We start from the raw sequence: 14,798 nt of genomic DNA, 5'->3' as shown, positions 1-14,798 counted from the left end.
TGTTTCAGTAATGGATTAGAAAAGAAAATAACTATAAATGACTTAATTTCAGAATGCTAAGTGACAATTTTAGGCAATTTATTCTGGAGGAAATAAAAAACTTTAAGATGAAGAATTCAGATTTTTTTTTTTTTAAAGTTTAAAGTTTAAAATATGAGTGGGAAAAGCATTTAGCTTAGTCTTGATGAATGCAACTTTGAACATCTGTCTACTTGAACTTATTTAAGATTCCAGGGCACATTTTACAATTCTGAGCACTGTTACCCACTCTGAATAATTGATTCCCTCCCACCTAACTACCTGTAGAATGTCAGTTGAAAGAGAGATTTCCACTTTCTGTTGTAAACCATTACAGTTATTGTTCCTATTAGGCAATTGATCCATTAACTTTCAACAGTGATGCATTTCAATACTGGATAAAGTATTTGCTTTTATATAATCTCATTAAGATATCTCTGGAGCCTTCTGAATGATATAATCTACGTGAATACTGATTTAGTAATTGCAAGTACTACTAAGGCTTAGCTGGGAAAACAATAGACAACACATCATTATAATTACAAACATGTTCATAATCCTTTAGCATTTACAAAGTGCCTTCTCAAATTTGATCCTCAATCTTTGTGAAATAGGAGAGGTATCAGTGTCCTCAATTTGTGGAGGAGAAATGTAAATTCCAGAAAATAAGGAAATTACCATCATTCATACAAAGAGAAGTTAGTAAAACTTGGATTTGTTTTTTATTCTACATGTCTTACACAATGCGGCTTCATGATTACCCAAAGTATTAACATAAAATGGATAACAATCTTTCACATAGTTTATTTCTTTGTGTGCTTATTTTTAAATAAACAGATTGGGCTGAGTAGATGATTTTCAAATTTGCTGTCTAAAGTGGTGGGGTCCAGCACTTCTAACAGAGTTTGTATCTTTCTTTCAGTAAAATACATGTTTCTTCCCTGAATTCATATACCTGAATCCCTACTATAAAGCAGAAGGAAGGAAAGAAAGAAGAAAATGAGCGAGGGAAGGAAGGAGGAAGGAAAGAAGGGTCATGCAAATAACTATCCTTGTCTATAATGGGAAATGCATCACCTCTGTTGCCATTTCTTATTTCTTCTTCCCAGCCTGCCACCTTATCCTTCAAATCTCAGTATGGACTGTGGAACCCTCCCTCACATGAGTTTTGTTCCTGGCTATGTGAACTTAGTTTATTTATTTCCAATTTTTATTTTATATTGGAGTATAGTTGATTTCCCTGGAGGAAGGCATGGCAATTCACGCCAGGATTCCCCATGCACAGAGGAGCCTGGCAGGCCACAGTCCATGGGGTCACAAAGAAGTCGGACATGGCTGAGCGACTAAGCACACGATTTACCAGTTTGTGTTAGTTTCAGATATATGGTAAAGTGAATCAGTGATATATATACATATATAAACTATTTTTCAGATTCTTTCCTCACATAGGTTATTATCAAATATAGAGAAATTAGCCCTATAGTGCAGAATTTAGAGAAATCAATTTTACTATTCTTTGTCATGCTCATTCTTTTTGCATATGTGCAAAGAAGTCATTCTTGTGCCAAAGATATTTGTAGCTATAACTGAAATAGACTACACTTCAGGGAATGTATAGGAAAGGGCACTTAATTAAGGCTTTGGGACTATACACACCATAATTCTTGAACATGCTCTTGGTAAGCTGCTTGATTTTGTTGCTATGGTAGACCATATGATATTTCCTCATTAAGTGTATTTTCCACAAGACACTTGGTTACCTCTTAGCAGATAATGAGCGTGGCAAACAGCACCTTCAGTGTTCATGGCCTAGATCAAGCATACTATGCTTTTATCATGAATATCAATATAAAATGAAAATATCTAGTTGTGTCCAACAGGACAGGTAGTTATTCATGAATAAATAGATTCAAAAATAGAAAGTAGTCAGACAAACAGTAAATAAGTGCCTTGCTTCTATTTCAAATGTTGATTTCTTGGCATCACACTGTTTCTTCCTTATACCGAGTGTGCTTTCACTAAAGCATTTGTTTTGTTCAAACGTTGGTACCTAACTACCAGATGTGCACTTGGATCTTCCCACGTGGAGATGTAATAAACCTTAGACAAGTCACTGAAGCTCTATCTGCTTTGGTTCCCTTATTTCTTAGACTGTGATAATAGAAGTAATGCCTACACTAGAAAGGCTTAAGAAAGGTTTAGAAAGATATGAAGAAGCAAAGGAGTAAATGCATGCCAAGTGCCATGGTGATTACTATATATGTTCAGGCTTCCCAGGTGGCACAGCTGGTAAAGAATCAGCCTGCCAGTGCAGGAGATGCAAGAGACACAGTTTCATCCCTGGGTCAGGAAGATCACCTGAAGAAGAAAATTGGGACTCACTCCAGTATTCAATTAACAAATGTTAAGTTTTCATTAATATAGGTCCAGCTTAGCTTAGTACATTAATGGAAGTACTACCAAGGGAGACTTAAGAAACAAATATTAAGATCCCATAATTGTCAGTGAATTTTGGGTTCCTATTTCCTTCAAGCACACCTTCTTACAGTGTATATATTTTTCATCAAGAAAAGAAACATTAGGGAATTCCCTAGTGATCCAGTGGCTAGGACTCTGTGCTTTCACTGCCAAGGGCCCTGATTCAGTCCCTGGTAGGGGAACTAAGATCCTGCAAGCCTCACAGTGTGGCCAAGAAAAGAAACAAGAAAAGAGATCATATCAGCCTAAACTGGGAAATATTTCTGAAATATAGCATAGTCTTATTCCTCAGACCATTTCATATAACAGTAAAGAAAAGAGGTGCTTAGTGAACCTTAGTGAGCCAGGGGGAAGTAAGAGGAAGGGGTAGTTAGAGAGTTTGAGATGGACATGTACACACTGCTACATTTAAAATGAATGACCAATTAGAACCTACTGTACAGCACAGGGGGCTTCCTAGTGGCTCAGCAGTAAAGAATCTGCCTGCATTGCAGGAGCCTCAGGAGATGCGGGTTTGATCACTGGATCAGGAAGATCTTCTGGAGAAGGGAAAGACAACCCGCTCCAGTATTCTTGCCTGGAGAATCCCATGGACATAGGAGGCTGGTGGGCTACAGTCCATAGGATCACACAGAGTCAGACACAACTGATGTGACTTAGTATGTATGCACGCACATATAGCACAGAGAACTCTTCTCAGTGTTTTATGGCAATCTGGATGGGAGTGGAGTTTGGGGGAGAATGGATGCCTGTATTATATATGGCTGAATCCCTTCACTATTCACCTGAAAATATCACCACATTGTTAATCAGCTATATCCCAATATAAAATAAAATAAAAAGTTTTTTTTAATAGTTAAGAATAAAAAGACAGTGGCAAAAAGAAGAAAAGAGGTGTGTAGAAAAGTCTAACTCAACATATCAAAATATGTATTGATCAAAGAACTTACAAAGAGTAACAGTGATCAGAAAGTATAACAAGTTATCCAATTGGGAAGCAGAGAAAGCGTTAGCAACATGGAAACTGGTGCACAAAATCCAGGGTGGGCTGCCTGGTCCAGGGGAAATTCAGGGAAAACTTTATAAAGAAAGTAAAATTTAAGGTAGGACCTACAAATGTATAGTAAAGAACTAGACAAAGAGTACGGTGGGAGTGAAACCTACAGGTAGATGTGAGAGTGATATTTCAGGCAAAAAATAATATATGTGAAGACTTGGAGGTAAGATTGTATGGACTTTGGGGAGAACTCAGTGAATTTCAATCTTGTTGAAATGGAGAGATGTATATGGAGTGATATTGTTGAAGTGAGTTGAAGTTGGAATGAGAGCTAAACTGGGAAAAAATAAATGGGCTCCAACAAAGGACGTACATTAAGAGTTTGGACAATATCCTAAGGGCAATGATCTAATTTGTATTTTCTAAAGAGGGAAGACTGAAAACAGGGAACAGACAGGAATGAATTACAAAAAGATCAGGTAAGAGCTGGAAGCGATAATCCAGAAAAGGGATGAGGATGGGATGAAAGAGCAATGGATAGTGATGCTAGGAATGAAAGGAAATAAATTTGATTGTATTTGGAAGGATGGAAGGCTAGAAGGTTGTGGTCATCTCTGTGATCCTGTCTATATGATATCAGGAGTAGAGAAGACCCTCCCACAATCCCTTGCACTCTTCCTTTCCAGCCCCCACCTGGCAGGATGGCTCCCACCGCTAGAAGTGGTGACAAGAATGGTCAGTCTGCCATCAATGAAGTGTTGACCAGAGAATACACTATCAACATTCACAAGTGCATCATGGAGTGGGTTTCAAGAAGCGTGCTCCTCAGGCACTCAAAGAAATCTGGAAATTTGCCATGAAAGAGATTGGAACCCCAGATCTAAGCATTGACCCCAGGCTCAACAAAGATGTCTGGGCTAAAGGAATAAGGAATGTCCCATACCATATCCATGCAAGGTTGTCTGAAGATGAAGAATTACCAAACAAGCTCTATTCATTGGTTACCTACATACTCGTCACTTTTCAAAATCTACAGTTAATGTAAATTAGAACTAACTGCCGATTGTCCAATAAAGTTATAAGAACCAAAAAAGGAGAAAAAAAAAGAAGCAAAGATCTAAGGCATAAGCTTCAGGATGGTGTTATGGGAGTAAAGAGCTGAACTGGAATGCGGCAAATACTCAATATAGATGAAAATGTCAAGAAATTGAGGATCAGGGTATGGGTAAAACAGAAATCACTCAAAATAGCAGAAGAAACCAGTGAGAAAAGAAACATTACCAGTTAAGTGTTATTTGTTTTTTTTTGTTTTGTTTTTTCAAATTAATGCAGAAAGAGTTAAACATTAGTGGCTAAAACAAAGAAAAAGGAAAGGTTATATAGTTTTATATCATGAGCCTCAAAGGCATGTAGAATTATAAACATTCTTAGAGGATTGTGGTATGAATATGAGAGAGTATGAAGCAAGGAGGACACCTAGTGTATCTTTCCAATTCTGGGGAAAGGAAGGAATAAAACCATGAGGCTACTTCACATGGGGCTTCCCAGGTGGCTCAGTGATAAGCATCTGCCTGCCAATGCGGGAGATCCCTGGGTTCCATCGCTGGGTCAGGAAGATGCCTGGAGAAGGGAATAGCAATCCACTCCAATATTCTTACCTGGAAAATCCCATGGACAGAGGAAGCTGGTGGTCTACAGCGCAGGGGATCACAGAGTCAGTCACAACTGAATATGCACGCAATTCACATGCAGAGGTTGAAAATTAGCTCTCATGTGCTCATGGTTTGTTCAGAGTACCCATTTCCCCATAACACCCCAGCCAATGTAGACAAGCTCCTTCTTACAACTCTTTTTATCCATTACTTTGGAGATGAAGGGAATAAAAGAACTAAAGGGAAGTTTGTTGCAAATGGGTCTCCAGATAGACTACTGGGAAGGTAGGGAGGATCAACTCCTTGCCTTACTGTTTGCTAGCTTTCAATTTCAGATATTCTTGAACCCTGTATTAAACATTGCTGCTGCTAAGTCACTTCAGTTGTGTCCGACTCTGTGTGACCCCATAGAAGGCAGCCCACCAGGCTCCCCCATCCCTGGGATTCTCCAGGCAAGAACACTGGAGTGGGTTGCCATTTCCTTCTCCAATGCACAAAAGTGAAAAGTGAAAGTGAAGTCACTCAGTGGTATCTGACTCTTAGCGACCCCATGGACTGCAGCCTACCAGGCTCCTCCGTCCATGGGATTTTCCAGGCAAGAGTACTGGAGTGGGGTGCCATTGCCTTCTCCATGTGTTAAACATTAACCTTAGTCAGACATCGTACAACCCAAGGTTAATTCTGCTGCATGACTCCTGGTATCTCGTTCTACTTCTAGTATTGTACTTTGTTGTTGCTGTTCAGTCACTAAGTCATGTCTGACTCTTTGTGACCCCATGAACTGCAACACACCAGGCTCCCCTGTCCTTCACTACCTCCCAGAGTTTGCTCAAATTCATGTCCATTGAGGTGGTGATGATATCTAACCATCTCATCCTCTGCCCTTTTCACTTCCCCTCCAGAGGTCTCTCGTCCTGTGCCTCTGTGTAACTGATTTCCTCATTTCATGCAGCAGTCCTCTAACTTCATTACTTCTTGTTTTGAGTTCAGGGTAGATTCTGTATATAAGAAAGACTTTTTATATGTGTATATATATATATACATATACACATATAAAAAGTATTTATATGCATATACATAAGTATTTATATTTATATACATTTATTAAAAGTATTTATATTTATATACATATAAAAAGTATATATACTTTTTATATGTATATAAATATAAAATAAAGTTTTATGACTTTATTTTAAATCTAACTTTCTGAAGTTCAGTTCAGTTCAGTTCAGTCGCTCAGTCATGTCCGACTCTTTGCGACCCCATGAATCGCAGCACGCCAGGCCTCCCTGTCCATCACCAACTCCCGGAGTTCACTCAGACTCATGTCCATTGAGCCAGTGATACCATCCAGCCATCTCATCCTCTGTTGTCCCCTTCTCCTCCCACCCCCAATCCCTCCCAGCATCAGAGTCTTTTCCAATGAGTCAACTCTTCACATGAGGTGGCCAAAGTACTGGAGTTTCAGCTTTAGCATCATTCCTTCCAAATAAATCCAGGGCTGATCTCCTTTAGAATGGACTGGTTGGATCTCCTTGCAGTCCAAGGGACTCTCAAGAGTCTTCACAGTCCAGTACCTGACAAGGGATTTTGGAAGGAAAGTTATGTCCAACCCAGATAGCATATTCAAAAGCAGAGACATTACTTTGCCAACAAAGGTCCATCTAGTCAAGGCTATGGTTTTTCCTGTGGTCATGTATGGGTGCGAGAGTTGGACTGTGAAGAAAGCTGAGTGCCGAAGAATTGATGCTTTTGAACTAGAGCTGAAGGATGCATTAACACACTAAGAAATACATGTGATGGAAGCAACATATGGCCAGAAATTTTGGCTGGTCCTGATCTCTGGACTTCAGAAATCCAGTTCAAGTCTCACCACTTGAAATGAAGTCAAATATTATCTCAAGTATTTTTGAGTTTTGTCTATTATTATTTTTCCTGAGTGAGTTCTTGATGGCAACCCTGATCAGACAGAGTAGACACTATCTGGAGCTGTTATATTAATAATTACATAATACCATGAGAGATATGATCCTATGACCATACAGTCCTGACTCCTTGTTACATGCATATAATCACCTGACCCTTCTCTGTACTCATGGAAGTCTGTAGCTTCCACCATGAGTGATAACTAAGATTGAATCTTGCACTTATGTGAGGTATAGGCAAACCTTTTCAACAAATACTAAAGATATGTGTGCTTAATAAAAGTAATACAAATAAAATACCTTTCTGGCTACTGCTAAAGAGTGTTGAGCTCAATGGAATCCTGCCCTTGTTCCATTTTTCTTATTTTCAGAACAGTACAACTCAGGAATATTAACATTTAACTCATTCATTTCTATAGCCAAAACTATGTATGGTCAGTAAGTTGCTAACTTACAGATAGTTTTTTTTCCATCCAGACCTCTTTTCTTAGACCCTGGCCCTCTAATGAACTAAATAGTCAATATTTCCACTTGGATGTCTTTTAGTACCTCAAATAAAATTTATCCCAAACGGAACTCATTACCTTTATCTTTATCTTGCCTCTTCTAGGGTTCCCAATTCAATAAATGTGATTACTATTCCCCAAATTGCTCAAGACATAAACCTAATAGCAATGCATGACAGATCCTTTCCCTCAACTTACATATAATCAATCACTTGTCAATACTACTCCTTAAGCATGTTTTAAAGCTTCAGTTTTCTCTCTATTCCTATTTAAAGTGATCTCTCAGCCTCAACTCTTGCTTCCTTCAAATTACACCTCTCACAGTATTAAATACTCTTTTTAAAAGGTGAATTTGATTAAAATAGCCCCAAGCTGGATTGCAAAAATTTTCCCCTGCCACTGAAAGTTAGAATCTACTTTTCTATCCTTTGAATTTGAGTTGGTTATATTGTTTACTCTGGCCAATGGAAGGTCTTACACATTGGAGCCTGCTTTTCATAGGTCTTGCGGGACTTCCAGCATCATGCGAGAAAGCTCAGTTTAGTCTTCTGGGCTTAGGTTTTCCCTGGTGGCTTTGACATTAAGGAATCCACCTGCTTTGCAGGGTCCAGAGTTCAATCCCTGGGTCAGGAAGATACCCTGGAGAAGGGAATGGCTACCCACTCCAGTATTCTGGCCTGGAGAATTCCCTGGACAGAGGAGCCTGATGGGCTACAGTCATGGGGTGGCAGAGAGTCGGACATGACTGAGCGACTATCACACACACAGTCTGCTGGAAGGTGAAGGGACATTTGAAGTAGAGACCAGCCATACCAGTGAAAACCTTCTTCAGCCACCAGCCTCTACCCAACACAGCAGCTAAGTGAAGAAGTATGGTTAACACCAGCTGCTGCTGCTGCTAAGTCACTTCAGTCGTGTCCGACTCTGTGCGACCCCATAGACGGCACACTAGCTGAGACCAGGAAAAAAGCTACCTTACTGAGACAAGCCTAAATTGTCAACCCACAGAGCTGTGAGCTAATTAAACAATTGTTAGAAACCACTAAGTTGTGGGATGGCTTCTCATCAAAAGTTTAACGATACAAATTCTTTGATTAAAATGTATCAGTCACTTCCCATTTATCCTTTAAAATACATTGAAAACTTTTTCAAGAGGAGGAGATAGAGTAGAGATGAAAAGATGCTCAAGAAAAAAAAGCTGAAAAATCCCCTAATTTGACAATAGGCATAAGCCTAAAGATTCAAGAAGCTCCTGCTGCTGCTGCTGCTAAGTCACTTCAGTCGTGTCTGACTCTGTGCAACCCTATTGACGGCAGCCCACCAGGCTCCCCCGTCCCTGGGATTCTCCAGGCAAGAACACTGGAGTGGGTTGCCATTTCCTTCTCCAATGCATGCAAGTGAAAAGTGAAAGTGAAGTCGCTCAGTCGTGTCCGACTCTTAGCGACCCCGTGGAGTGCAGCCTACCAGGCTCCTCCATCCATGGGATTTTCCAGGCAAGAGTACTGGAGTGGGGTGCTATTGCCTTCTCTGTCAAGAAGCTGAGCAAACTCCAAATGGGATAAAACCCAAGGAATTCTGTACTATGAAACATCATAGTCAAACTTATTTACGAAAAGGAAAGTCTTGGAAGCAGTGAAAAAGAAATGACATGTTACCTATAGAAAGAACATTATTGAATGATAGAGGACTTTTCATCAGGAAACATATAAGCCAGAAGGAAGTGGCCTAACATTTTTCAGATCTGAAAAAGAATTGGCAGCCAAGGGTACTACACCTAGTGAGCATATCCTCCAGGAGTGAGGGGAAAAAAAATCAAAATAGTCTTAGATGAAGGTAAATTAAAAGAGCCTTTAACCAGCAGCACTTTACCCTAAAAGAATGGATAAAGAAAACTCTAAACAGAAAAGAAATAAGTACAGGGATTTTAAAACATCAAAGGGAAAAAAACATAGTAAGCAAAAATATGGAACAGTACAAAAGATTATTCTTGCCTGAGTCTTCTAAATTATCTTTTTAACTAATTTATTTTAGTTGGAGGATAATTACCTTAATTACAAATAATGGGTGGCTTCTGCCATATATCAACATAAATAAATTGTGTTTTAAGAGTGGCAAAAAAATTTAAAATGCTTTGTGTTATGATACTAGAAGTATATAGAGGAAAAGTTTATATTTAATAAATATTTATCAAATATAAACACATACATGAACATAAATATATTAATAATAAAGTAGATACATTAATTACATTAAATCTTATAAATAATACAAATTAAGATGGTCAGGAGACAGAGGGAGATGAGGTTTGTAGATTTTATTTGAAATGGTAAAATTATAGCACCATTGGACTATAAGTTATGTGCATAAAATGTAATGCCTACAGCAAGCACTAAGAAAGCTATACAAAGAGAAACAGTCAAAAATGTTTAGATAAATCAAAATAGTATTCTAAAATATGTTCATGGAAACCACAGGAGGCAGGAAAATTAAAACAGAAACAAAGAGAACCGTTCAACAAATTGCACTAGAGTAATTAGACATTTACAGACAGGAAAAAATAAACCTTGATATAAGTCTCTTACATGATATAAAAATCAACTCAATATGGATCATGCACTTAAATGGAAAATGTGAAACTATTAAACTTTAAAATAAGAGTGAAAAATCAGTACCTATGGCTAGGCAATTAGACTTGATACTAAAATCATGATCCATAAAGGGAAAAATTAGTTAGACCTAATCAAAAATTTGAAATGTTTTGCTCTGTGAAAGACCTTTTAAGAATTGAAAAGCCAATATATAGACTGGGAGGGATAATAATGCAAACCACAAGTATTGAACATATAGAAAACTCTCAAGACACACATTAAAATAAACAATTTGAAATGGACAAAAGACAGAAGCAGATATTCCAAATACAGATTGCAAATAGGCACATTAAAATGTTTCAACATCATCAGCCACTTGGAAAATGCAAATTATAACCACAATGAGTTATTTCTACATACCTATCAGAAGGGCTAAAATAAAAATGAATAATAATGCCAAATGTTGGAGAAGATGTAGATAAACTGGATCACTCATATGTTATTGAAAGAAATTTTAAATAATATTGGTTGTATCACTCTGTAAAGTGATAAGGCAGTCTCAAAACATTCACTGTAATATTTCCATACCAAGGAAAATTATTTGGCCATAAAAAAGGAATAAAATATTGATACCTGCAAAAACCTTCAGGAATCTCCAGAAAATCATGCAGAACATGAAAAGTCAATCACCAAAACTGTACACTGTATGATTCCATTTATATAGTATTTTTGAAATGCCAACATTTTAAACTGAGACCAGATTAGCAGTTGCGAGAGATTAATAGTCCTCAGCCCCCCGGTGACTCAAACAGTAAAGAATCTACCTGCAAGGAGGGAGACACATGTTCTGTTCCTGGATGAGGAAGATTCCCTGAAGCAGGAAATGGCAACCCACTCCAGTATTCTTGCTTAGGGATTTCCATGGATAGAGGAGCTTGATGGGCTATAGTTGATGGGATTATGGGGAGTGGAGCAAGAAGGAAGTAGACACCAAGAAGGCAAACTGACAAATCCTTGTGATGGAAATGCTCTGTATCTTTGCTGTGCCAAGTCCATATCCTGGCTGTGTAATACAGTTACTTCAGATGTTACCGCTGAAGAAAATTGGGCAAAGGATACATAGAATCTCTGTATTATTTCTTACAAGTGCATATGAATCTGTAATTAGCTCAAAACAAAAAGCTACCTTTGAAAAAAATCCTTAGGAAAGCCTAATTCCATGAGATTCTCCCATTATAACCTTACATGTAATACTGAATTTAAACTTCCTAGCATTTTGCACATTGAAGCTATGTTTCGCTTTAATAATTAAGGTTTTCCACCATGGCAAGTGAGATGTATGGAAGTAGCAGCTATATCTACAATGTTTGCCATTGTACTTTAAGTTTTATGCCTGGTCCATAGAAGATCCTCAATAAATATCTATTCTTTGGTTATCAATTGCCATTTCATCAATTTATTAAGACATTTATTTCATTGTCTTACTCCTCTATTCAAAATAATGGTCAGATTCTTAAGTAATCCACTGCAACAGAAACCTTTCTCTTTCAGCTGCCTAACAGACAACCCTCCTCTGACTGTGCCCCCAAACACAATTTGAACTTTGTGCCTTTTGCACAAGTTTTTTTTTTTTTTCTGCACTTTCTGAAATGATCATAAACCACCTATCTATTTATGCAAATCCTCCAATCCTTTAAGGCTCAGAACAAATCCCACCTCATCCACAAGACCAGCTTCCATTGATCTCTTCCTCAGAGAATTCTGCTACATTATAATGTGAGTTAACATTAGGTGGTTTTATCCCCTGCTTTCCTGGTTTACCAGCTGTCTGTCCATGACAACTATGGAGTGCATATGAATGACTAGGGAGTTCATTCATGTCTGATGATCATGACACATTATCTCAAACAGCTAAATATTAAGAAAGTCTTATTTCTGGTTCAGGGCTTTCCCAGTCTACAAGTTTAAAGTAAGTAAGAACTGTTTTGTTATTTTTTTTATTTAATTTTTTATTGAAGTATATCTAATTTATGATGTTTCAGGTCTACAGCTAAGAGATTCGTATATATATTATTCTTTTTGAGATTCCTTTCTATTATAGGTTGAATGTAGTTCTCTATGCTAAAGAGTAGGTTCTTGTTTATTTTGTTAAAAAAAAAAAAACTTATTTACTTTTGGCTCTGCTGGTTCTTCATTGTTGCATGGGTTTTTTTCTAGTTGTGGCAAGCAGGGGTTACTCTTTAGTTGCAGTGTGTGGGCTTCTCTTATTGTAGAGTCCAGGCTCCAGGGGTGCAGACTTCAGTAGCTGTGACACATGGCTCAGTAGTTGCAGTTCCTGGGCTCTAGAACAAGGGTTCAATAGTTGTGGTCCAAGGGCATAGTTGTTCCCAACATGTGGGATCTTCCTAGACTGGGGATCAAACCCAGGTCTCCTGCATTGGCAGGCAGATTCCTACCACTGAGCCACCAGGGAAGCCCCTGTTTATCTATCTTCTATGTGGTAGTATGTATCTGCTAATGTTAAACTTCTAATTTATCCCTCACTTCCCTCTTTCCCATTTGGTAACCATAAGTTTTTATATGTATAATATATCTATTATTGAAGCAAAGCTGTTTTTGAAGCCTCTACCTCTAGAAGATATGAAGAGGGAATATGGGTGTTAGCAGGGAATGGATGGCAGAGCTTTAGGGAACAGCCTCTAGAGAGCCTTAGACTTGGGTAATTTATCTTTTCTTCCTCCTTTGTGCAGGGTATGGGTAGAGGAATGTTTAATATATTACCCAGTAAAAATTTGTGACACTGAGAGAATCTCCCTTGTAGTTTGGGGATGGTTTCTGAGAAAAGGGCATGGTCCCAGTTTATAATCTCTATCTTGATATATGCATGACCTATAGTGATGCCAGGGCTCAGAAGAGGTAATATACAACACTCACCAGGTGGCGTGATGTATTAGTTATCTATGCACTTTGAGAAACTACTCTGAAACTTAGCACTTTTAACACATACATTATCGTAGTTTCTATAGTTCAAATACCCAGGCATGTCCTACGTATGTACCTCTGGATCAAAGCCTCTCATGAGCTAGCAGTCAAGTTGTCTCTACTAAACATTTGTGATCACTACTGGGTTTGGCCCATTTCCAAGCTTGCTCATGTGTCCTCTGTTCATTGTGGACTCTTGGATTGAGGGAAATCCCTGAAGATCCTACACCCTTCACTGACTGTGGACTTGAGCTCTCTCTCAGTGCCTTGACACATGGACATGCCCACAGGACCTATCACTGCACCTGATTCCCCAGAGTAAGCAGTCTAAACAGGAGAGAAAGAGACAGAATGAGAGGGAGAGAGAGAGAATAGCCCTCCCCCCACTATTCTTAAAAATTGTCCATCCTATGGGAATCCTAGTTGGAAATGGCATTGACTCCAAGATTTCTAATAAGCTCCCTGAAGACAGTGCATCATAGCTGACAGTTGAACCAGTTTGCTACTCACACAAAAGAGATCAGGGAATAAAGAGAATGTGGCATTTCACAGAGACTTCCCCACCCTGGAGAGCTACAGCAGCTGCCCAGCTGAAAGTTTAAGAACCTGAAATGTTCCATAAGATATTCCGCATCATTTGCCTTCAACACCAGAGACAATACAGGGATACGTGAAGACATCAGATTCCCGAAGCCACAGAGAAATGGCAATGTATAAAACATACACCTTCACAGTCTCTCAACCACAGCAGCAGATGACCCATCCTTCCTGTTTTCCTTGCGACATACAAAAAAAAAAAAAAAAAAAAAAAGAAAACCCAGAAAGAAAGAAAAAAAGGAAGCATGGAGAACTGGGGAGGAAACTCAGAAAGAAAACTTGAAATTGGAACAATGACTGAAAGAGACTACTTGAATTTGATTATTTCCTGGGAGAATCTGCTCTTTGATTACCCAGGCTAGAATAAAAGTTATTGGTTTGGATTGAACTTGTTAGTTTGGCCTAAAAATGATTTGCCTTCTGCTGAGCAGGGAAGGGGGCATGAAAGAATTGAGCTTATCAAAATAAAGTATGCTGCTGATCTTTCAAATTAACTGGAGTCACAACTCAGTCATAGTATGCCACTCTGGCACTTAATCATTGCACTGTAGTTTAACTTAATGAATTACCTGTATATATCTTATCCCCAGGTTGAACTTGTAGAGATTGGGGGCCCAAAATAATTTTATATGCTTTCTCCCTCCTCTTTGTGGCATGATATATACATACATATTATGGTCTAGTAAAGGTTATGATCAGAAGTATGTAAAAGTGTGTTTGTTTAAATACTAAGATAAATTAGTTGACATCTTCCTCCATTCTCTCTACTTGGGAATGGGTTGTCTCTCTGTGACAGCAATAAAGGCCATGGGGATCCATTCAGGCAAAAAATTGCCATATTTACAAGTAACTTAATGGCAACCCACTCCAGTGTTCTTGTCTGGAGAATCCCAGGGACGGGGGAGCCTGGTGGGTTGCCGTCTATGGGGTCGCACAGAGTCGGACATGACTGAAGTGACTTAGCAGCTGCAGCCAAGTCATGAAAACTATTGGATGATTATATCCTACCAGTTTTAGTCTAGAAATTATTTATTAAATATCTATCATTATAAAAC

General features: G+C 38.5%; 1 pseudogene; it reads left to right on the top strand.

Moving 5' to 3' along the window:
- Positions 1-3,826: 3,826 nt before the first annotated feature.
- Positions 3,827-4,538, top strand: LOC102411818 (annotated as a pseudogene).
- The last annotated feature ends 10,260 nt before the right edge of the window (positions 4,539-14,798 follow it).

Source organism: Bubalus bubalis, chromosome 22, assembly GCF_019923935.1.
Source record: "Bubalus bubalis isolate 160015118507 breed Murrah chromosome 22, NDDB_SH_1, whole genome shotgun sequence".
Classification (NCBI taxonomy): Eukaryota; Metazoa; Chordata; class Mammalia; order Artiodactyla; family Bovidae; genus Bubalus; species Bubalus bubalis.
Note: the sequence above shows the minus strand (reverse complement) of the source record. Positions and strands in the feature narration are given on the sequence as shown.